The sequence below is a fragment of the Typopeltis vanoorti genome, chromosome 12 (assembly GCF_054136105.1).
Source record: "Typopeltis vanoorti isolate ZY-2024b chromosome 12, IOZ_Tvanoo_1.0, whole genome shotgun sequence".
Lineage (NCBI taxonomy): Eukaryota > Metazoa > Arthropoda > Arachnida > Uropygi > Thelyphonidae > Typopeltis > Typopeltis vanoorti.
The window spans coordinates 91,490,621-91,515,766 of NC_143560.1; the positions used below are offsets into that span (position 1 = coordinate 91,490,621).

Below are 25,146 nucleotides of genomic sequence, written 5' to 3' on the forward strand. Positions count from 1 at the left end.
CATACTGAGTACTCTGGATATTAGTAAAGCTGTGGGACTAGATGGTATTTCACCACGAGTTATGAGAGAATGTGCTAAGGAACTGACAGTGCCCTTGACCTGACTTTTCAACGAAAGTCTTCCATTCCATGGGAAAAGTGCCCATGGAATGGAAGGAAGGTAAGATAGTGCCATTGCATAAGGGCGAATAGCAGTCTAGAAGTGTCTGATTATAAGCCAGTTTGTGTGTCATCAGTAGTTATTAAGATCTTGGAGAAAGTAGTGAGGGACCATATACAGCATTGAGCAGATGAGGGTAATGTTATCAGTGAGAGTCAACATGGATTTGTGAAGGGGCGCTTTTGTTTTAACAATATACTAGCCTTTTATGATAAAGTTACAAGAGCATTAGATGAGGGAAAGGCATATACTGCCATTTTCCTAGACTTAGCAAAGGCATTTGACAGGGTGCCACATGATAAGCTGATATTTAAGTTGCAGCACATGGGTGTGGATGTCAGATTGGTCAACTGGATTCAGGATTGGCTGTCCGATAGGTATCAGAGAGTTGTGTATGGTGGAGTAGTATCAAAGAGGCAGAAGGTTACGAATGGGGTTTTACACGGCTCAGTACTGGGCCCTATATTGTTTAACCTTTATATTAGTGACATTGTCCGTGGATTGCAAGGGGATATTCGGTTGTTTGCGGATGAAGAGAAGCTGGGAAGGGTTATTAGTAATAGTGCAAATGTGTAGCCCTGCAAGAGGATTTGAATAAGCTAGATAGATGGGCAAATGAATGGGGTTGTCAGTTTAAATCAGCAAAATGTAAGGTCTTGAGGTTTTAGACACATCGATGGGATGCTGCATACTCTATGGTAGGAGTTAAACTGGAGGAAGTAGGAGAGACAAGAGATCTGGGTTTGATGATTGATAGAAACCTGAAATTTAGGGGACATATTGCAAAGGTAGTGAAGGTAACGCAGAGGATTGCTGCAATAATGAGAAGGACACTGACCTGCAGAGATAAAATGGTTATCATTCCATTCTATAAGACTCTGATCAGACCACACTTAGACTATTGTTCTCAGATTTGGTCCCCAGGATTTGAAGGGGATAAATTAACTTTGGAAAGGGTACAAAGGCGGATAACAAAGATGGTGTTGGGACTGTTCAATGTTAGTTATGAGGATCGGCTGAGGGAGTGTGGACCGCAGAGTTTGGTGGATAGAAGCAGGAGAAGTGATATGATCGAGACTTGTAAACTGTTGAGAGATGGTTTCAGGGTTGACACTGCGGAGTTCTTTTGCTTAGTTGAACAGCGGGAAGGAGTCGTGACAAGGGCCATCCCTGGAAGTTATGAAAGGAGACTGTGAGAAAGAGGGCGAGGAGTGGTTTCTTTGCATGGAGGGTGGTTGAACCACAGAATGCATTGCCTGATGGAGTGGTGAGAGCGAGAACGGTCAATGCATTTAAGGAGTGGTATGATAGACTTTGTGTTTCCTAGGAGGGATCTCCCTCGATGAGTCTTGATAGACTTGTGTTTCTTAGAAAGGACCTTCCACGATGAGTCTTTTGACTCCATGGAAGCCTGATTAATAATAATAATAATAATATTTAAGTCATCCTACAAGATATCTACATCACCTTCCTAGACTATTGCTCTTCCTAATTTTGCATCATTAGCAAACAAGTGGATATTTCCAGTGTCATTAATGTACAAATTAAATAACAGAAGACCAAGTACTGAGCCCTGAGGTATACCTGCCTGCTCCTCCATAACCACTCTTTGATATCTGTCCATCGGCTACCATCTGGGAGATTTGAAAGCCACACTTTAGAAGAGTTTAACTGAATCATATTCAAAGTAGATGTCTCCACATGCCAGCAAATTTCAGACATGTTTAGAAGTTATTTTGAAGGAGATTTTTATTGATACTCAAGTGATACTGAACCCTGAGGTGCACCTGCCTCCGTAAACCACTCTTTGATATTTATGAATATTTATGGATATTTATGTATTTACGAATTTAGGGACACGAAACACACGTGTTGAAATGATTATTTTCAACACGTGTGTTTATTTTCAGGTGAGTTAAGGTGTAGATAATCCAGAAACCTTATTTTAAAGACTAAACATATAACTTTTTTTTTTTTTGAAGAAACTCCAAGCTTGTGTTTATATATAAGTAGGGTGGTGGTTTTGCATGAAATTTTTCTACCATCTAAAGATTTTCACAATATATTCACATTATAGTGGGATTTGTATTATCACACATTCTTTCTGTATTAGACTGTATACCAGTTAGTCCAGGTAACTGGGATAAACCAACAAGTGTTTGGCACATCCTAAAAGAGAAGCTCGGTATGCACAAAATTTGAGCTATACATTGCACTCAAGTAGTTTGACTTTTAAACTTAATTTTAAATTTGTTAAGGTAGATAATCCTAAATACATACTTTACTAAGTGCATATGCTTTTCAGTCAGTCGTTTGTGGTGAGGAGAGGGCGTTTTCAAGTGGAAAGCTCTTCCATCCACTATATGAGATAAGAGAAACCAGTTTCATTTGAAACCTTATCAATGTTCTTCACATCCTAGTTCATTCCCAGGTTATTCTGGTTAAATGATGTTATGAGGGTTGTAAATAATGTGTGGCAACATGTACACAAAATGTAAAATAGTTTATTTATCAAGTCTGTACAATTACATCCCTTCACTGTAATCTTCTGCCATGTTCAGCACCTGTTTTGAAATTTGTGGAAGCCACTGGATACCATCAACAGAGTGTTTTGTCTGTTGTGATAGTGCAAACTACTGCTTGTAGAAACCCTTGCACATTACAAAACTGCAGAACCTCTGAGGGATTCTTTCATTTTTGGGGAACAAGTCGAAGTTGCAAGGATTCATATCTGGTGAATACAGAGGATGTTCCAACACTTCCAAGGGAAGTGTAGGAACATCCTCCTTAACTCCTTCCCTTAACTGAGATGACATTTGTGCATCTCAGTCAAGTGATGTGGAACTCAACAAGCTGAAATTTTGTGCATACCGAGCCTCTCTTTTAGGATGTGCCAAACACTTGGTGGTTTATCCCAGTTACCTGGGCTAACTGGTATACAGTCTATTGCCAATGAACTGTGATGGGTCCTTGAACAAGTTCAACATGTTTATCTGAAATGGCAGGGCATCCTGCACTGCGATTATCATCCGGGATGGTCTCACCCTGCACGAAATATACCTCGTTATCTCGCTACAACTGGGCACTCTTGCCACAGGCTTCCCTTAGGCCACAATAACACACTTGCAGTTTTACCTCATGCAACCTGGACCTTGATCCAGGATTGTTGTTCTAATCTTGTGAACATACCTTAGAGCATTGCACACTGAGATGTTGACTTTAACCATTTCTTCACACAAGGAGACTCTTGTTAGAATGGGCAGTGTCAGTTTGTCTGTTCAGTACCTCTATCTGTCTATTCACTGGTACCTCTGTCAAGAGTAACATTTGATTTACCAACTACATCTCCTGACAGTGTCTCCACTACTTTATTTACGACCCTCATATGTTTTGATTTTGCAACAGAAATGCTATGTATATATTATCACAATTTTATTTAAAATAATTACAGAATTATTGAATTAATCATCTGTATATCTTTTAATTTAATTCTAGAAATCATGATCCAGATCGAAGTGATACACCACTACTGCATGACCAACCAGTTACTCCTGAGAAAGATACCGACTGTCAGTGGGACTGGTATACAAGCAGTAGCCAAGAGAAAAGTCAGACACAGTGAGATTTCCTCAATCCTTTATTTTTTAATCTTTTAGACTATACTGCTTAATCAAGTTTATGTGAACACTTATTTAGAAAAGTCCACAGGATTTATTATTGATCAGGCACTTTCATGGAGTCTTAAGACTCATCAAAGAAGGTCCTTTAATTGGCACAGCACCTAGCATACCCTTGCTGACCACACTCTTATTCAGTTTCCAGGGATGATTCTTGCTCTTTCTCTCTCTTCTGCCCTATTTGCATATATTGAAAAATCTCATATATATCTATACTGTAAAATTTGTTTTGACTGTCTTGTATATTTCTGTTATATCTCCTCTCCTTTGTCTAGTCGCCAAACATGTGATGTCCACATTCTTTAAATCTCTCCTCATAATGAATATTCTTTCAGCCTTCTGGTATCTTGGATATCCACATTTGAATCATCAGCAATATCCTTTCTTCTTCTTTGAAAGCCAAATGACCATATCTGTGTAATGTAGTTCAGGTATGATCTTATCACTTCCATGAAAATTCATCATAGTTATGTTCATTGAACAACAATTAACCAAATGGCAATTCTTTTAAAGTCAGTTCACCTAATAGCAATTTTTCTAAAGTCAGTTTACTGAAAAAAACAAACAAAACAGTTTATATCTCAGTGCATTACAATTCATTGTAAAAACAGTTACTGAGATAGGAGTGATGCTATCTTGCTCCACCTTTGCAACGAGTTGCCTGGTGTTGTACTACCTTACCCCAGTCCTGAAGATACTTTCAGGTGCAAACTTTGTTTGCTCACACTTGGATAAAGGATTAAACTAAATTTATTAAAGTTTATTTTCTTTCTTGTTGAATGAAGCATGGTTTTGTGGAGGAAAGGTCTTGCTGGATGTAAGGTCATACACACATTTTGGGATGAAGAGATCCCTTGCTGTGCACTTCAAGTGATAGAACTTGCTTCGTCAGTTTCCTCCATGGAGGAAATTGATGAGGCAAAGAATTTGGAGGTAATTGTAGATAGGGAGTTGAAGTCCAGAGGACACATTGCAAAGGTAGCTGAAACAACACATCAGATTATGTGTTGTGAAAGAACACGCTGACAAGCAAGAATAGTGAGGTTATTATTCTGCTTTATTAGGCATTAATACGGCCACATCTGGTTGTCTGAATTTCATGGAGAAGAGGAAGTGGTGGGAAGAATTCACAAGAAAATGTAAAATGACCGAATAAGTAACCAAGATTGTGACAGTTCTATGGAATGCTTCCTATGAGGATGGATTGAAGGTCTATGGACTTCAAAGACTTTGTTAGGTGAAAAAGAGAGGATATAATAGAAATATATAAATTATTAAAGGGGTATTTTAGAATTGACACCAAAGACTTCAATACATGGTTATGTAAGAATGTACTTAGCAAAGATGTCAGGACTAGATTTTTTGCTTGAAGGATGATGAATGAGTGAAGTGAGTTGCCAGAGATAGTTGTGAGTGCTTCTTTAGTGAATGAGTTCAAGGAGAGGTATGATAAGTATTGTGTGAGCAATGGTTAAAATGAGCTACTCACAATAAGTCTTTGGCTCCATGGAGATTCCCAAAAAAGCATAACAATAATGTATATGAATAAGTAAAGAATTATGAATAAACGTTATCATTAATTTCTTATTTTTAGTAAATAAGAAACTAAAATAATTTTAATTGGGCATTTTTTAAGTTTTACATTAAAATGCTCATTCATTACATATATTTTGATTTATTATGTATCTTTACCTCTGTATACTTGTATTATTAGTAGTAATTATTATTTACATCAAACCTCCAAAGAATCAAAAGCCTCATCAGAGGAGATCTACACTCTAATGTAAAATGATGATCAAACTGTTCTTTAAACCCATTCACAGTTTCTATACTTACTATGCTCTCAGGCAAAGCATTCCACTCACCAACTACTCTCCATGCAAAGAATCTCCTCCTCATTCCTTTGTTACACCATCTTTATAAAGCTTTCAGTGATGGCTTATTGTTCTACCCTTGTCTCCTTCTAGTCTATGAAAAATCTCCACATTAATCACCCCTCATCTACTTGTACATCTCAATCATATCCTCTCTCCTTCTTCTATTCACAAGGCTCTGCAAATTGCATTCCCTCAATCTGTCTTCATACCCCACATTCCACAGACCTGACACTGACTTGGTGAATCTTTTCTGGACCTTCTCATTTGGTCAATAAAATTATTGTTAATTCTGAGTAATCCAGATAAGTTGTTAAATTATTTTATTTGTCAGGAAAAAGTAAGGATCTTACTGTGAATTTTGACTATCATTTACTTTTTGTTTTCTTTCTCCATCTGTTTCTTTTGTTTAGTCTCCCTCCCCCACCTATATGAGCACAAAATCAATGCATATATTGACAGTGAGTTGTTAATTCTGAAGTGTAAGTGCCTCTATAGTGCAGTTGGAAGAATAATGGTGTATTGCACCCTCCGATTGGAAAATGCCTGAGGGTGATTCCTGTTGTGATGAGAGGAATTTTTATATGGGCTTTTTCAATTGAAGGTGAGTTAACTGATCTCATATGAAGGTAGTAGAATTTTTTGTCCTGTAAACTCAGGTTTTTCATCTCACATACAAGCAAATCAGCCATTGGAACACAAGCAATTTACAGACAAAAAATATTATTGGCAGTGGTGATTGGGCAGTACATGGCATTAATGGTAGTTGTGTGTAGTAGAATCATTAAGTAGTAGGTGAGATGTGTGTGTGTGTAGCAGAGTAGAGTAGAGTTTCCCCTATGTGATGAGTCTTTGAACTCCTTGGAGGTGTCAAAATAATAATAACAAAATGAGTGCCTGTAGAACCCCAAACAGGAGTATGAATTAATTTTCAAAATACTTCACAAGTTAATTAAAGAATATGAGTTGCAACAGTTGATCAACCCCTTGAGTGATTTTAAATAGTGCAATGATTTTTGATCTCAGTCAGTGAGTTCAATGAATCACTTGGATCACAGGAGTATTAGATGAAAACTGTGAATATAAGAAATTACTTATATCAAATTGAATTAAATAAATAAAAAAACACCCAGAAATAAACACCAAGAATTTAACAGTTAATGTCAACATGTGAATCACATATACAGCTCAATGTTGATAAGTTTTCATGTTAAGCACAGATTATGACAATAATGAGGACACTGACATGCAAAAGTAAAGAGTTTATGGTTCTCATATAAAATTAGGCTACACATGGACTACTACTGTGAGCATTTCATCACCTGATTTTTAAGGAAATAAGCATGCATTGGACAGGGTCCAGAGAAGGTTTACTAAGTCAATGTCATACATAAGGAGAGATTGTGGGAATGCAACTTGCAGAGCCTTGTAAATAGTAGAAGAAGAGGGGATATGATTGAGACATAAGTTGGCGAGGAGTGTTACCAGATTGATATGGAGGAGATTTTTTATAGGCTAGACAGAGGCAAGGGTAGAATTAGAGGTGATCCCTGGAAGCTGTATAAGGAGGTGTGAGCAGATGGGGTGACAAGCAGGTTCCTTACATTAAGAGTGGAATGCATTGACTGAAAATGTGGTGAGTACTGAAACTGTGAATGGGTTTGTTCAATGATCCTTTGGCTTGAGAGAGAGATAGTATGGACCTCCCATGATGAGCTCTTCGATTTCATGGGGGAATTAGATCTTCATAATGATAATAATAATGTTGTCTTTCACAGCCCATTTTGTTTATGTTTTGTAGAAACCAAATAAAATTACATGCTATACCCGAATTTTTGTTGCATGGTTTTATTATTATTATTATTATTATTACCCAAGACCACATGGAGTCAGACTCATCTGGAAAGACTTTTATCATTACACAGCTCATCATACTGTGCTTTAAACACACTTAATTTTCTGCAGACACCACACTCTCAGGCAAGGCATTACAATCATTCACAACTCTGCATGAAAAAAACCTGCTTCTCACTCCCCTACTCAAACCATTCTTTATACAGTTTCCAGGGATGACCTCTGGTTCTCCCCTGATCTCCCACTATTTTCTGTAGAACCTCTGCAACATTGATCCTATAACAAGCCCTTACTAACTTGTAGGTCTCTATCATATCTCCCCTCTTCCTCCTGTCCACCAGACTCTGCAAATTGCATCTTTTCAATCTTCACTCATATTCGACATTCCAGAAGTTAGAAACTACCTTAGTCAGTTGCCTCTGGACCTTTTCCAACATCTCTTCATACTTCTGAAAACCAGGTGACCAAATCTGGGCACAATAGTCCATGTGTCGCCTGATCAAAGCCTTACACAATGGAACAAGAATCTCCCTATTTCTAGAAGTCAGTGTCCTCTGCATCATTCCTAGAAGACTTTGTGTTGTCTTCACATTTTGGCTATGTGTCCTAAATTTCAGATCCTTATCCACTATCTCCCCCAGATTGCTTATTTCCTCCACCTCTGACAATATATCCTCACCAAGCATAAATTCTGCATCCCATCTTTGTTTCCCAAATTTTAAAACCAACATTTCTCAACATTGAACTCACATCCCCATTCCCATACCCAATCACTCAATTTATTCAAGTCTTCTCTTAAGGCCACATCTTTTCTACTCTTCATGGTTCGTCCCATCTGTAAACAAATGAATATCCCCATCCAAATCTTTGCCAATATCATTAACATATAGTTTAAACAGCAATGGCCCTAAAACAGACCACTAGTGACTTTCTTCTTAATGGATATTGCTCCCCATAACTAACTTGCTGATACCTATCAGATAACCAGTCTGCAATAAAATGCACTAATCTAACATCAACCCCATCCACTCTAGTTTGACTATCAACTTATCATGCAGTAATCTATCAAAAACCTTTGTGAAATCTAAGTTTAATACTGTGTATTTCTCTCCAAGGAAGCTGTCACCTTATTGTAATAGGTAAGTAGATTACTAAAACATGACCTCCCTTTAGAAAATCCATGCTGTACATCAAAGATAAAAACATTGTTGTCAACCCACTTCTGGATCCTAGTTCTCACCAGCTTCTCCCACAACACCTGACGCACAGATAGGCCTATAGTTTGATGCTTGAGTTCTATCACCTCCTTTATGAAGTGGCGCAATCTTGCCCTCCTTCCCCTCCTTAGGAACTTGACCCAGTGCAAGACTCGTATTAAAAAAATATGTTAAGGCCAGCGTCAACTCCCTGGCACATTCCTTCAGAATACGTGGTGATATATTATCAAGTCCCACAGCCTTATTAACATCTAGTTTGTTCAACTCCCATACACCTCTTGCTCACTTATAGTCAGTCTCTTCTCCCCAGTCTTCAACTGCTCTCAATCTCAACATGAAGTCACATTCATGAGATTGAAAGACCTTTATGAACTGCTCATTAAGTATCTCCACCACATCTTCCGCAACAGCTGTCTTTATACCATTTTCTCCAATCAATGTCATCCTTCCATAATCAATCTTTCTTTTGCTGGCTACATATCGAAAAAACTCCTTAGGATTCTTTTTGGGTTTTCATTAGCTAACTGCTGTTCATACCTCACTTTTGCTACCCTTACCAACCAAGTCACCACCTTGCCTGGTCTTTGTAATCCTCATGGAATTGGTTATTTCCACTTCTCTTATGCTGCCTCCATAATGCCATTTTCTCTGTTTCTCTGTTTCACATGCTTAATGTCTTTATTCATCCATTTCATGCCTACCTTATTTAACCTTCTCAACATTGGAATACATTTAGACATTGCATCTACTAGATAGTTCTTGAAAATCCCCGAAGCTGTATTGATCTGTTTTCCAGCTAACTCATTATTCCATGCTACACCCACTAGCTGTCTCCTGAGCTCTTCATAATCACCCCCCTTATAGTTCCACATATACCCTTTTCTCACAGAGATCCTCACACTGCTGGCAACCACCCAGGTAATCACCTAATGGTCACTCTCACTAACTGGTGGGTGATTTTAACACCTCGTTTATAATTACATCCTCTGATGAGATGACCAAATCCAAGACCTTCAATCCTCGCATGCTCTCTGTTACATACTGTCTGAGGTAGTTATCACTCAAAAACTCAAGAAACTCATTTTCTTTACTTCCAGTTGCTATCTCATCATTCCAGTCTATATTGCCATAATTTAAATCGTCCATGATGATCACTCATTTCTTATTTGCTTGGCTAATTTGATCATATATTTCATTATTACTACCATCCACATTACCTGGTCTATAACAACATCTGACCAAGTATTTCATTCCATTCACCTCTATCTCACACCATGCTGCCACAAAACCACTAGCACTATTTCCCTCTTGCATCTCTACTTAATGGACATAACTCTTTCTCTATGAAGTGGCACAACACAATCAATAGCACTTCCCCTCCTTTCTTACTCCTATCCTCACGAAATACATCATACCCTTTCATCTCTATTCCTGTCAGAATGTCGCCCACATCTAACCATGTCTCACCAACAATTTTTGGGTGAACAGACTCAATTAGTGCAAACATTCATCTGCCTTGTTTCTTACACTCCTAGCATTTGTATACAAACACAACAGCTCATTCCTGGATCTACAGTTAGTTCCACTGATACCACTCATTTGATGTGATCTCTCCATGCTCAACTGGGCTGTTTCCCTTTCTGCTTATTCATTCTAGAATCCTCTTCAATTCCAACTGTTTCCTCTTTATCACTGGTGTCATCCCATTCCTTTCCTGTCTACAAATGCTTTCACATCCTCTTGGAGAATCCACCTTTCTCATGCTCTGTACCCCTGTCCACCCTTAGCCTCCCTGTTTCCCTGTTCCTCTTGCATACCCATTCTCTCATTTTCCATACTCATGCCACTCACGTCCTCATTCATAACCACCTCTTCAATCTCTCCTGTCTTACTCTCCTGCTCTTTCACATCACTTCCCACTTGATCTGATTCATTCTCTGTACTCACTTCTCTACCTTCCAGCAGCAGTCTCTCCAAGCAACTTACACCATAACTACTCAAATGCAGTCTATCTCTCTTATATAGTTCACTTTGTCTTTCAAACTCATTCCACACATTAACAAACTATACTCCTTTCTCCTCACACATTTCAGCTAACATATCATTCATAATCCTTGCTCTCCACCTCATATCTAGGCAACATACTTACTAATCTTCCTGTCACACTATTCTCTTTTATCCCTCCAAACAGCCTCCTGATATCCATTTTGATGTGCTCTTTGTCCTCCATGGTATCTATTGTTTTGAATCTTTTTATATAAATGTAGCCTGCAATCTTTGTCATTTTTGTATTATCCCTGATAAAATTATGCCCTTACTTTGTAGTATGAAATGTTAATTCCATAATGTATTGTTCCATGTAATGTATTTCCCTTTGCAAATTTTTCCTGATTTGCTTGCCTTCTATGTAGCGATATGTCATGTTCATAATAAATGAATAAATAAATATTATTATTTATTTATTTATAATAATAATAATTATTATTATTACTATTACCATCATCATCATCAGACTTACATGGGGTCAAAGACTCATCGTGGGAGGTTCCACAGTCACTCACACACACACAGTTCATCATGCCATGCCTTAAATATACTCACATTCTCTGGTGTCACGACACTCTCAGGCAGTGCTTTTCACAAACAGCTGTTTTTTTCATTGGCACGTGTGGAGGGTTTGGGAATTTTAAAATAAAAGAATATTTTTTTTAAAGGGCATGAAGGCCACTTTAATTCTTATTGTGTAAAATGCTATCTATATGCTTTATGTATGTAATTGTGAGCTTGATGACTGGTATTTTTTTTTTTTATAGGGAAGTAGTAGTATCATTACCATGATGGTGCGACTTTATGATGGTGCGACTTTATGATGGTGCGACTCTGTATGTCAGCATTGTCCCATATTTATTTTCGTTCTCTACACAACATAACTTTCGTTGTACAGACTACAACATACACAAAATAGAAAAAAGCAATCATTTGTTAACTTTGAGTTGTAATACTTGATTATAATTGTTTAAAGTATTCATTAAAAATCTGTAGTTCTTGTGTGTATAGCCAAATTATTCAAATATTATCTGTGTTTTTGATGTATATAAATTTGAAAGGTGGGTGGGCAAATGAATGGGAGGTGGAGATGTCAGTTTAATGCAGCTAAATGTAAAGTTTTGAAATTTGGGATTGGCAGATGGGTTGCTTCATACTCACTGGTGGATTTATACCAGAAGAAGTGGTGGAAGCAGGGGATCTTGGAGTGATTGTCGATAGACATTTGTAGTCCAGAGGACACATTGCAAAGTGTGTGAAGACAACCCAGAGAATTGCTACAATATTGAGGAGGATGTTGACCAGCAGGGATAAAAGGACATTGGTACCATTATATAGAGCACTGATCAGACCACATCTGGATTGCTGTGTTCAAATCTAGTCAGCCAAGATTTGAACCAAGATTTGATAACAAAAATGATATTAGCACCTTACAATGTTGGTTATGTGAATAGACTAAAGGCACACTACAGAGTTTGGTGTATAGGAGATGAAGCAGTGGGTGGGAGATATGATTGCAACATTTGAAAGATATTTACCAGATTGACCCTGGAGATGTTTTTCATGTGGTAGAAAGAGAGGAAGGAATGAGCCCAAGAGGCCATTCCTGGAGGTTTCAAAATTAGAGTAAGAACTTTTTTTTCTTTTCTTTTTTTTTTGCATGGAGAGTGATAGGAACATGAAATTCATTGCCTGATTGCAAACAGTGGATCAGTGGATGAGTTTAAAGAGTGTTACAGTATTGTTAATGTGGGTGTTAATGAGTCTTATGGCTCCATGTAGATTTGGAATAATAATAATAATAATAATATGGTAATTAAATGATGCCTGTTGCTCAGAGGATTCACATAATGGTCAGCAAGCAAAGATGAGATGGGAGATCCACACTAACCACATACATGAAAGTTTGTTAAACTGTGGCACATCAATACTGTGTGGACAAGAAGTGTGTGTGTGGGGGAGGGGGAAGTCGCGTGTGGTGAAGAAAGAATGAAGGAAGCTGTTTCAAAGCACAGAAGCAGAGGGAATGAAAGAGGAGGAATGAAAAAATTGGTTCGGTAGGTTTGAAGCTGGAAGAGGGAAGAATAATGATGGCCAGTTCAGTAGAACATTACTCATGAAAATTCTTATAGAAGAGGTGGTGGTCAGAAACAATGTATGAGAGTGATTGGGGTGAATCAGAGAGAGAGAGAGAAGGGGAGGGAGGGAGGAAGATTATTAGTTAATTAGATTGAATGAATGAGCAGATTAAGCATGCAATTTTGAAGAAGGTATGAAGTCAGTACAGGATGAATCTTCTGGTCTGCTCTTTATAATCTGTGCGCAACTAAATTGGCCTGGTTGGCCGAGTGGTTAGTGTATCTGCTCACCAGCCAAAAGGCTGTGGGTTCGAATCCTGCAATGGGCATGGATGTTTGTGATTGTCTGTGAAAATACTAGTGGTGGGCAATAGATGGCTTTGGTGTAGATGATGGTAGTTGAGGTTGGTTGGTTGGTGGAGTAAGGGATGGAGATGGAGAGCTGCAGAGTAGGTGCCCTCCCTCAGTGAGTCTTTGGACTCCTTGGAGGTGTCATAATAATAATAAAAAAATAATAATAAATATTAGGAGGAAGGAGGTGGAGATTGCAAAGGAACAATTTGGCTTCATGCCTGGTAGATCAACAACAGATGCTATCTTTGGGTTACGGCAGATGATGGACAAATATCGAGAGAAACAAAGGGAGCTACATCTGGTATTTATTGATCTGGAGAAAGCATATGATAGAGTGCCAAGGTAAGAAGTCTGGAGGTGTCTGAGGGAGAAGAAGGTGCCGGAGAAATATGTCAGGTTGGTGCGGGAAATGTACAGAAATGTGAAGACAAGTGTTCGGACCTGTTTGGGACAGACAGAAAGTTTTCAAGTAACAGTTGGCTTACATCAAGGGTCAGCATTAAGTCCGTTTCTGTTTAATATTGTGATGGAGGTGGTAACAGAGAAGGTGAGAGAAGATGCGCCTTGGACAATGTTGTATGCAGATGACATTTTGTTGTGTGTAGTGTGTGTAGATTCAAGAGAAGAAGCGGGAACTAAACTGGAAAGATGGAGAAAAGTACTGGAAGAGAGAGGTATGAGACTGAACAGAAATAAGACAGAGTATATGTGTTGTGCAGTGGGCGGCGGCCAGGAGACAGATCTGGAGCTGGAAGGAAATGTCATCAGGAAGGTGAGAGACTTTAGATACTTAGGTTCAACAGTGGAAGAAGATGGAGGAGCTGAGAAGGAAGTGGGATGCAGGATACAAGCGGGTTGGAGGAACTGGAGGGAGATGGCTGGAGTGTTATGCGATAAGAGGGTGCCGATCAATCTGAAAGGCAAAATTTATAGGACAGTAGTGAGGCCAGCTATGACATATGCTATAGAAATTGTGGCCCTGAGGAAAAATAATATCAGCAGGATGGAGGTAGCAGAGATGAGAATGCTTAGGTGGATGTGCAGTGTGACCAGAAAGGATTGTCTGAGAAATGACTATGTCAGGGGAACAGTGAAAGTTACGAACTTAGGAGCGAAAATACAGGAGGCAAGGTTGAGATGGTTTGGTCATGTGATGAGGAGGGAGGACGAATATGTGGGAAGAAGGGTCATGCAGATGGATGTGCAAGGAAGGCGGAAGCGTAGGCGGCCAAAGAAGAGATGGAGGGAGCTGGTAGAAGAGGACTTGAAGATGAAGAACTTGGATGTGGTGACGGCCCAAGACAGGAAGGTGTGGAGGGGACTCATTACAAACAGTGACCCCCACTTAAGTGGGAGAAGCTGCAGAAGAAGAAGAAGAAGATTAGCATTGCTCATATTGTGCTGCCTCTGCAGTGCATTCTTCTTCTAGATTTCATGCTTAATATCATCATTCATCCACATTACACCTACCTTATTCAGCCTTTTGACCTTCAGAATACATTCATTTATTTATGCTGTTAAAATTCTGTTGGTCAGTGGCTATGCACCATATATCCTTTCCATTTAACTCCTCATTCCATGTTATTATTTGCAGGCTGTCTCCTAAGCTTTTCATAATTACTGGCTTTGTAGTTCCACATATATCCTTTTGTCATAGAAGATTTCATATGGCTGGCTACTACCTGGTTTATCACTTTAATGATCATGCAACATCCCGCTCACAATCACATCTTCTATGAAATTATCAGATCTAAGACTCTGTACTTGTGTGTCCTCCATTACATATTGTCAAAAAATTTATTTTTCATATTCCCAAATGCTATCAATTCATTACAATCTGTATTACCATAATTCAAATTACTCATAATCATCACCCTTTCCTCATCAATTACCCTAGTTGCTTATACATTTCTTCATCGCTACCCACCTCCCTCCCTCCCTCCCCCACATTCCCAGTCCTATAGCAACATGACTAAATATCTCTTCCTATCAACCTCTACCTCACACAATACTGTCTCAAAACCATTGTCACTATTTACATCTCACATCTCCACATTGTGTGGACATAATTTGCCTGCTATGATCAGCAGCATCTCCTTGAACATTGTACCCTTCCATTTTTATTTTCATCAGGATATCATCCTCATCCAACTATGTTTCACTTATTCCAACAACTTGTGGGTGAATAAACTCAGTGAAATAATTTTGTTTATTTTATTTCTGATGCTTCTGACATTCATAAATAAACAGCAACTCACTTTTAGGTCTATAACCAGTTTTATCCATGCCACCAACAGGTGGCATGGATAAAACTGGTTAAAACATGTCAGGATTTCCCCACACCTGTTATTATCATGTACATTAAGTTTAAATGTGCAGTCACTGATACTCTTGCATTCCATCCTGTCCAGAAGTTTTTTTTTAGTTTTTACATTCTGGGCAGAAAAGCTGTCTCACTAGCATTGCCTAGTGTTTATCAGATCCCTTGCATCTGTGATTTTAATTAGACTTTGCAATGTGTTTAGGCAAATCAGCCAGAGATTACACACAATTTACAGTAAAAAAAAAAAAAATCAGTGAGCAGTAAATTGCATTGTAGTGAATAATGCTATTATAGATTAAATAAATTAAGATTGGATGTGTGAAGTTGTATGCCCTCCTGCAATGAAGCCTTAGACTGTTTGGACTCTTTAAAAGTGTCACTTAATAATAATAATATTGTATTTGTATTGGTAATCCTGCCTGTGTACCTCATGATTATATCATCAATAGATGCATTTCCAGAGATCCTACTCAGTCACAAATCAACAAACTTAATAATCTCATGGATGACGTTCATTCTTGGGATGAAGAAACCATCAAAAAAGTTAAGCGCTCATCATGCTAGACATTCCTGACTTAATGGTCTTTCATCCCAAGATTCATAAAGAAAATGTTCCTTTTAAGACTTATTGTGAATTATATTATTATTATTATTATTAACATTTGACCTCCATGGAGTCGGAGACTCATCATCGGAGGGTACACACTATTGCATACAATGCTTATTGAACCGTGCCTTAAACTGATTCAATGTGTCTACACCCACAATGCACTCAGGCAATGCATTCCATTCACCAACCACTCTCCATGCAAAGAACCTACTCCTCACTCCTCTGTTCACATCCTCCTTATACAGTTTCCTGCAATGGCCTCTTGTTCTACTCCCCTCACCCATTCTATGAAAAATCTCTTCCATGTCGACTCGATAACAACCCCTGTCTCAATCATATCCCCCCTCCCCTTCATCCTAATCACGAGGCTCTGCAACTTACATTCTCTCAATCTTTTAAAAAAATCTAACTTGTCTGGCCTACAAACTCAAAATATTTGTCAAATCTTCTCTTTGCATTTACAGGAAATTCTTTTTCTTTCATTAAAAATTCAGATTTCAAGAATAAAATATCAGAATTATCTTTATAACCCTTTTAAACAGTTTCACTCTTCACAAACATCCAGCTGGCTAATGCAATAGAATTATTATGCACTGATTTTTCTTCTCCTATTGTAAAATTATTTGATTTTATTGTAAATTCAAATAATTGTTATTGGAATTACTTTTGCTGTCAAAATAAGCTATAAACAGATAGAAGGAACTGAAATGGGATCTTTTATTTCCCCTACTCTAGCAAATTGTTTTATAGAACAATATGAACAACATATTCTCAATGCTTTTTTCCTCAGTCATCTATTTAATACTGATATGTCAATGATGTTTTTGCTGTATGCAAATGTCATGAATTTCTTGAAAAAATTAATTCAATAAACCCAAAAATTAAATTTACACTTGAAGTAGATGATAACAATTGTCTCTCTTTTCTGGATGTTCTCATTTTGCATTAACCTAATGGCAGTCTACTGTTCTCAGTATACAGAAAACCAGCTTATAGATAAATATATCAATACCACTTTACATCATCACCTCTGTCAGAAATATCGTGTAATTAAAATTTCAGTTGAATGTTCACATAAGCTATGTTCCACTAATTATCTTTTTAAATAAGGAACTGTTATTTATCAGAGCTACTTTAATCTCTGATGATTATAATACAAAAATAATCAATAAAATAATTAATAATTATTGCTTTCATTCTAATCCTCCTTAAGAAGTTTTGAGAATTTCAATTCCATATGCTAAAGGATTGTCATAACTATAGGGTATTGTAGATGTTGACCAGTGGTGTCATGCCCATTTAGGTTGCTTTTGCAACAGAGCTACAAAATTCACGTCAATTGGACTGTATAATTGCATTTTTATTGATGTATGAAAGTTTTCAGAGTGCATAGCACATCAGCTCTCATCTTAATTGATCCAATGTATTTAATTGTAGGATATCTTTGAATACTTTAATTTGTCAATTAATATAATTTTAAATATGGAAAGTATAAAGGTCAACTGAACAATAGTTATGCTTTATGCATGCCATTTATGTGAGAAGCATAAAGGTTTTATGCTTCTCACATAAATGGTGAGATTAGACTATCATTGGCAAATACTAAATTGAAATATGAATACTTTGAATTTTGATACCATTTTTAAATACAGCCATATAATATGCACAGAAATCGGAAAAAGTAATCACTTGGGAAATTATTATATTCCCAGATTAAACCAAAGATAGGCTGAAATAACTTGTTTTGCTTACTTATTTATAACAAGTTTCAACCTCTTTCGACTCTAATCATACAATCTGCAAAAGCTCTGGCAGAAAACAGGACATTCAGTAGATTGTTAACACTGTTTCCCATTGTAAATATGGGCAAAAAAGTTATAAATTATTTATAGAAAATTATATATTAAAAACTTGTCTATATCGATGTCCTAAACACATCAGTTTACACTTTACACACACAAAACAAATGAAACTCAGAAAACAAATCAGCATCTCATTACAATGACAACGTTCAGTTGGATTGGTTGACACAATAACCAGTCACTGATTTCTGGGTGCTATTATCTCAGTGCATACCCTGCCTCGCGTTCTGGGTGGTTTAAAACTACTAGAACACCATCTGTATGTCTATTCAAAGGTCTCAAAGGTGTTTGTATTTTTGGCTGCACACACCTGGACTATTAATGTGAATGTGATGCAATGTTTACACATCAAAAAAGTCCTCTTCATGAAGCATTAGTATATTGTGTTTAATTTTAGGAATCACGCGAAGCCAGAAAACAATTAGGGGAGTCTTTAACAGGGATAAATGCAAACACAAAATATTGGTGATATTGCTATTCTGTGGGTATGCACCGCATACCTAGCACATCAATATACATCTCTGATGTTAACATATAACTAGGAAGTTATATGTTATTGATGTGCTAGGCATGCAGGGATAGGATGTAAAGGATATTGTATTTTCACAGAGAGAGAGAGAGAGAGAAAACAGGTTATGGCAAGGGATATTGTCAATATTATAGAACTTCTTGTTGATTGTAGTTCTTCTGTTATAACTGATAATATCCTTTGCATATCCTGTTTTCTCTCTCTCTCTCTCTCTCTCTCTGTCTTTGAACATACGATATCCTTTACATTCTATCCCTGTAGTTATATCATCCATTTGTGAAGCAGTGCATTTTGACCTGTTGGGTACAAGATTTGTTCTACTGGCTAGTAGGACACAAAATTATATTGGTTGGTTGCTAGTGTAGGCTTGGAGAGGCAAAGGAAGATATATATAGATGTTTTTTTTTTTTAATGTGAATCCCACGTGGAGAAGGTGGTCAACCTATTGTACATTTTAGTGTAGTATTTCCTAGCCCGAGACCAAACAATGAACTTTTTCGAGCCTCTTAAGGCCTCCAATAAGCTGGATAGTGGGCAAAAAATCAGGATGAGTAATTATTACAGCACACAACTGACTATTCTGAGGAAAGGACACATAGGAGTGGAGAAGGGCTTGGATTTATGGGTTATGCAGAGATCATTAGCTAAAACAGTACATGATGGAAAAGTCCTATATTTGAGTATTCTGGACATGCTGATAGCATTAGAAGGTCTGCCCGTAACCACCGTAGCCACCGCTTTGAGTTAGAAGACAAAGTGCATTTTTGATCTGGGAGGTAGTGAAGTATGGATAGAGTTTTCAGTCTGCAGGTAATTATGATGAAATTAGGAATTTGCTTGGAGCATTATCCTGGTATTAGAACCTGCAAGGGACCCATCCATGTATGGGAAATGGTCAAGAGATGTTTGAGAAAGCATTATCTGACTGCAGATCCGTGGAACAATCTTTGAGATTTCATGGCCTCATTTCCTTAGTTAGTTGGATTATTCTTTTCATTCTTCTTATCTGGACACTTGCACTGAATGCATCACTGAAGCAATTGTTATTGGTATGGAAGCATTCGTTCCCCATTCCACTTTAAATTATTGTCCCTTATTTAAACCTTAGTTTTCTAAGAAATGTCTCAAGGCAGTACAAAAGAAGACTTAAACATATTGCAAGTGGCATTCATCATCATCTATATCTTCCTTTTCTGTTTATACTTGAAGTAGTAGCATGCAGATTATCAACCCATTCCAAATTAATTCCAGTTTCTGAATTAATTTGGAATGGGTTGAAACTGAAATCATGTCCAAATGGCAGTCATACCTTATATTATCTTGCCATAGCTGTTTTAACTTTTATCCAACCTTCTTCTTCTCTTTTGCACTTGGATGGTTCTCTTGCATCATTACTCATAATAAAAGCCCGTCTCCTGGATTCTTACTTTTCCTCCAGTTTTTGCATTGATCATCTTGGTAATGACTGCATACCATTCTAATCACACAGCATTCAACTCCCTTTTTTGCCAAAAGAGATTAGAAGAATCTTGTTCCAAACTGGTTATTAAAAAATCTTCTGGTACTGATGGAATTTCTTTGATTCTAAAAGTTTGTGCTCTAGAGTGGACTCCTGTTCTCTGTTGTTGCCTTTTTACACTGCTCTGTTCCATTTTATGTTACCTGAAAACCTGTCAACTAATAAATTATTGCATATGTGGATTCCTCCATCATCATTCAACAAGGGATCTTCTTGTTTATGTCATCCTCTTTTTGACAAATGCATGGAGAAGTTTGGGAAATCTCTGCACAGATTTAGTTGGATTTCATAAGGATAAGGAATTGGTTCAGAAGATTCCGAGGTAAGTGACCAAGGTGATGACAGGTCTGTAGAATGTTCTCTAGAAGATTAGGAATAAATTGTAAAATTTGGTTGATAGACAGAAAAGAGGGGAGGTGATATGATAACGACATACATTACTAAAGAGATTTATAAAATTGGTGTACGGGGAATTTTTTTTTCAATATAAAAAAAGGGGGAACACCCTGGAAGTTGTTAATGAATGTCATCAGCAAGGGCATGAGACCTAAATTTCTAATGGTTAATGTGGGTCTCCTAACTGTTAGTCCAAACTCCATGAAGATACCCATATAATAATAATCTTAAGTGATCATGAAACTATTATTATGACACAGCAATATTTCTTTTATCATGAAACTACTCAACTTTTAATTCTGTAATGTCAAATCCATTTACAAATTTAATGTAATATGGACACTTAGTTTCAAGTAAACTGTTTTATTTGAAATTTCCTAGAAATTTTAGCATCTTCCTGTATTGTAACTTGTTTTACATTATTTATTGTGTTTATTCATAAGAGATATAAAAATGAATTTCATTTTGGAAGCATGCTTGAAAAAATAGTGACAGAACAATCATAGCAATATTATTATTATTATTATACAGGTATCTCCACAGAGTCAGAAGCCTCATTGTGGGAGACTCATACTAACCGTTATTAACACAGTATGTATCATATCTCTTCTTAAACTTATTCACTGTCAGGGCACTCACAATTATCTCTAGCAATCCATTCCACTCCTATATCGCTCTCCAAGCAAAAAATCTAGTCCACACACTCACAACTTTCTGGGCTGAATCCTCTAGTTTTCCCTTTATTTGTCATCTATTGAAAAATTTTGCATGTTTACTACCTGTCAAATTCACAGTAAACATTGAAACTCACAGAACAAGTTTCTTTTCTTCCTCCTTCATCCCTGCTACTGTTGTACTGTGGAACAGTCTTCCCCATGATGTGGAAATACATCATGGGGAAGAACAATATACAGGCTTTTAAATCAAATGCACACAAGTTTCTCCTTTCCCACCTCACTACCCATTCCAACCTTCGCTGAGCCCATACATGAGAGGTATGGGCTCATCAACAACAACAAATAATTTTAAAAAATCAAAAAAAAATCAAAAAATAAAGCTTATTAGCTCTTTATATTTAAGCAAAAAATAAACTTTGCAAAAAACACACCTTCAGAGTATTTTCATAGGGAGCATTCCATAGACCTATCATTAGTTTAGTCACTTGTTTCTGAATCCTCTCCACCGAAAATCCCAAGACGACCAAATCTGTGCACAGCAATCAAGATCCTTGAATTACATTCTTATAAAGAGGATTCTGATTTCCCTATTTTTACTTGTCTGTGTGTTCTTCAACATCCAAGTAATGCTTTGAGTTATGTTTGCTAATTTTCGTGATCATCATCATTATTATTATTATTATAAGTCAGACAGAGCCTGTGTAGCTCAGTGGATGTGGCGTTTGCATACCATGGCGCTTGGCCGCACAAAGGAAGACTTGGTTTCGAGTCTAGTCGGCGACTAGAGGAAATTTTTCTAAGCCTTTTTTCGACTGGTTCCCGAGTTAGTTGATCTCTGGCACGGGCAAGCAGGTTTTTCCTCCCGGAAACTCGGGTTTTTCGTCCTGTAAACTTAAGAAAATCGACCGTAGAACCCACATTATTTCAGACATTAAATATATTGTGTTAGGGTTAGGGACCACGAGATGGAGGCACATTTGAGCCGCCTCTCTTCACTGTGTACCGTTTAATTAGTGATAGCCTTGGGCCATCTATCTCTGATTGGTACCAGTGGAGATTGAACTGCCCACTCAGTCTCCAAAAGTTAGATAGGGCTAAATGGCCTCGCCTACTCCCGTATATGGGAATCAAAAGGCGTTAGTTGATTTTTTTTTTTTTTTTTTTTTAATAAGTCAGAACCTCTGTGGGATCACAAGGCTTATCTTGGAAGGTCCACCTTAGACCAAGCTTTTATTTTAAGTTTTTTTTTCCTACTCACAAGTTTCCAAAATTCCATGTAGACTGCCTGCTAACTACATCATAACCTGAAGTTTTCTGTTATTTTGATGAGGGGATAACTCTGTAGTATTCATTAAAATAATTACACATTAATCACAGTCAAACATCATCATCTATTTCCTGATATGTACTCTCAAAGGGTGTTCAGCCTACTATGACAGCACTACATGATTAAATTTACATTATTATTAATCTCCTATCAACAATTTTCCTACAAATTAATCTGTTTCTCATGCTTGTGAGCACTCCAATATTGATATCTAACAACGTGCTTCTAAGGCACTCATGACCGAATCAACCCACATAGGCCTTAGTCTGCCTCTGGGTCTTTTTGATGCCATCTTGACATCAAACACCTGTTTTGCTAACCTTTCCTTATCCATTCTATTTAAGTGTCCATTACCACCTTAGGTTAGCTTTGCTTACATATTCTTGAATACTAGTAATGTCAAGTTCCTTTCATTTATAATATGATGGGGTGCTGTTTTTGATAAGTGATGACCTATGTCCTCTAAGAGTGGAGAATTTGGAAGGAAGTGAGACAAATGATTTTGAGAGCGTATGGTGTGAGGTAGAGGTAGGCAAGACAGGATATTTAGTGGGGTGTTGCTACAGACCCAGGAGCACAGAGGATGGGGACCAGGAGATGTTTAGACAGCTAAGTTTGGCAAGTGCAAGAAGAATGATTGTTATGGCAGATTTTAACTTCAGTAGTATAAATTGGAGAGAGGAAGATGCATGTAACAATAGGGGAATGGAATTTCTAGAATTCTTGAGGGACAAATGTCTTAGGCAACATGTAACAGAGGGAACAAGAGGTTCAAAAATTTTGGATTTGGTTATAGCATCAGAAGAGTTGATAATAACTGAGTTGACGTCTCTCCCACCAGTTGGAGAGAGTGACCATATGGTTTTGACTTGGAAAATGAATAGACATGCAGGAGTATCAAAGAGACGGGAACTTATGTGGAATTATAAGGCAGGTGATTATAATAGTCTTAGACGTCAACTTCGGGAAGTTTCATGGAGGGAGGAATTGGAAGGCCGGGATATCACCAGTGCGTGGGAAATTGTGAAAGAATATTTGTTATCAGCAATGGTAAGTTGTATACCACGAGTGAAGAAGAGGACACAATTTGGAGTAAAGTGGATGACAAACAATATTAAACAGGAATTGCATGCGAAAAAGAGGCTATGGAAGAGATATAAGGAGACAGGTGAAGAGATGCATGAGGAATATAAGACACAGGCCAGAAGAGTGACTCGTGTGGTAAGGAAAGCGAAACTGGAATATGAGAGGAGATTGGCCCTAAGATCCAAAGAAAATCCTAGGGAATTTTTTAGCTATGCAGCCTGTAGGAGGAGAAATGACTGTGGAAGAATAATATTGTGGGATAAAAATGGGAATAGAGTGACTGATGCAGAGGACATAGTGGAATTGTTCAATGAACACTTTATTGGAGTATTTCATCCTAGAGGAGTCAGTTTTAATGCTAGAGGGATAGGACTGGTACGAGGTCTGGAGGTACAGGAGGAGAGTGTGTTTCAGATACTGAGTACTCTGGATGTCAGTAAAGCTGTGGGACTGGATGGTATTTCGCCACGAGTTTTGAGAGAATGTGCTAGGGAATTGACAATACCTTTAACGTGGCTTTTCAATGAAAGTCTGGCTTTGGCAAAGGTGCCCAGGGAATGGAAGGAAGGTAAGATAGTGCCATTGCATAAGGGTGGTAACAGACTGGAAGTGTCTAATTATAGGCCAGTCTGTGTGTCATCAGTAGTTGTTAAGATCTTGGAGAAAGTAGTGAGGGACTGTGTACAGCATTGGGCAGATGAGGGTAATGTTATCTGTGAGAATCAACATGGATTTGTGAAAGGACGCTCTTGTTTTAGCAATATGCTAGCCTTTTATAATAAAGTTACAAGAGCATTAGATGAGGGAAAGGCATATACCGCAATTTTCTTAGACTTGGCGAAGGCATTTGACAGGGTGCCGCATGATAAGCTGATATTTAAGTTGCAGCACATGGGTCTGGATGTCAGATTGGTCAACTGGATTCAGGATTGGCTGTCTGATAGGTATCAGAGAGTTGTGTATGGTGGAGCAGTTTCCAGGAGGCAGAGAGTTACAAGTGGGGTCCCACAGGGCTCAGTACTAGGACCTATATTGTTTAACCTTTATATCAATGACATAGCCAGTGGATTGCAGGGGGATATTCAGTTGTTTGCGGATGATGCGAAGCTTGGAAGGATTATTAGTAATAGTGCAGATGTGGTAGCCCTGCAAGAGGATTTAAATAAGCTAGATAGATGGGCAAATGAATGGGGGTGTCAGTTTAATGCAGCAAAATGTAAGGTCTTGAGGTTTGGGAAACATCGATGGGATGCTGCATACTCTATGGGAGGAGTTATACTGGAGGAAGTAGGGGAGACAAGAGATCTGGGGTTGATGATTGATAGAAACCTGAAGTTTAGGGGACATATTGCAAAGGTGGTGAAGGTAACACAGAGGATTGCTGCTATTATGAGAAGGACACTGACCTGCAGAGATAAGAGGGTTATCATTCCGTTGTATAAGTCTCTGATCAGACCACACTTGGACTATTGTTCTCAGATTTGGTCCCCAGGATTTGAAGGGGATAAATTAACTGTGGAAAGGATACAAAGACGGATGACAAAGATGGTTTCAGGAC

General features: G+C 37.8%; 1 long non-coding RNA gene across 1 annotated transcript in view; it reads left to right on the forward strand.

Annotated features, from left to right (window-relative positions):
- Positions 1 to 25,146, forward strand: part of LOC150101001 (uncharacterized) — a 70,534-nt gene that overhangs the window by 22,800 nt on the left and 22,588 nt on the right. The window contains exon 2 of the long non-coding RNA XR_016549124.1: positions 3,655 to 3,777. This is a non-coding gene — a long non-coding RNA (uncharacterized LOC150101001). The remainder of the gene's footprint in view (positions 1 to 3,654; positions 3,778 to 25,146) is intronic.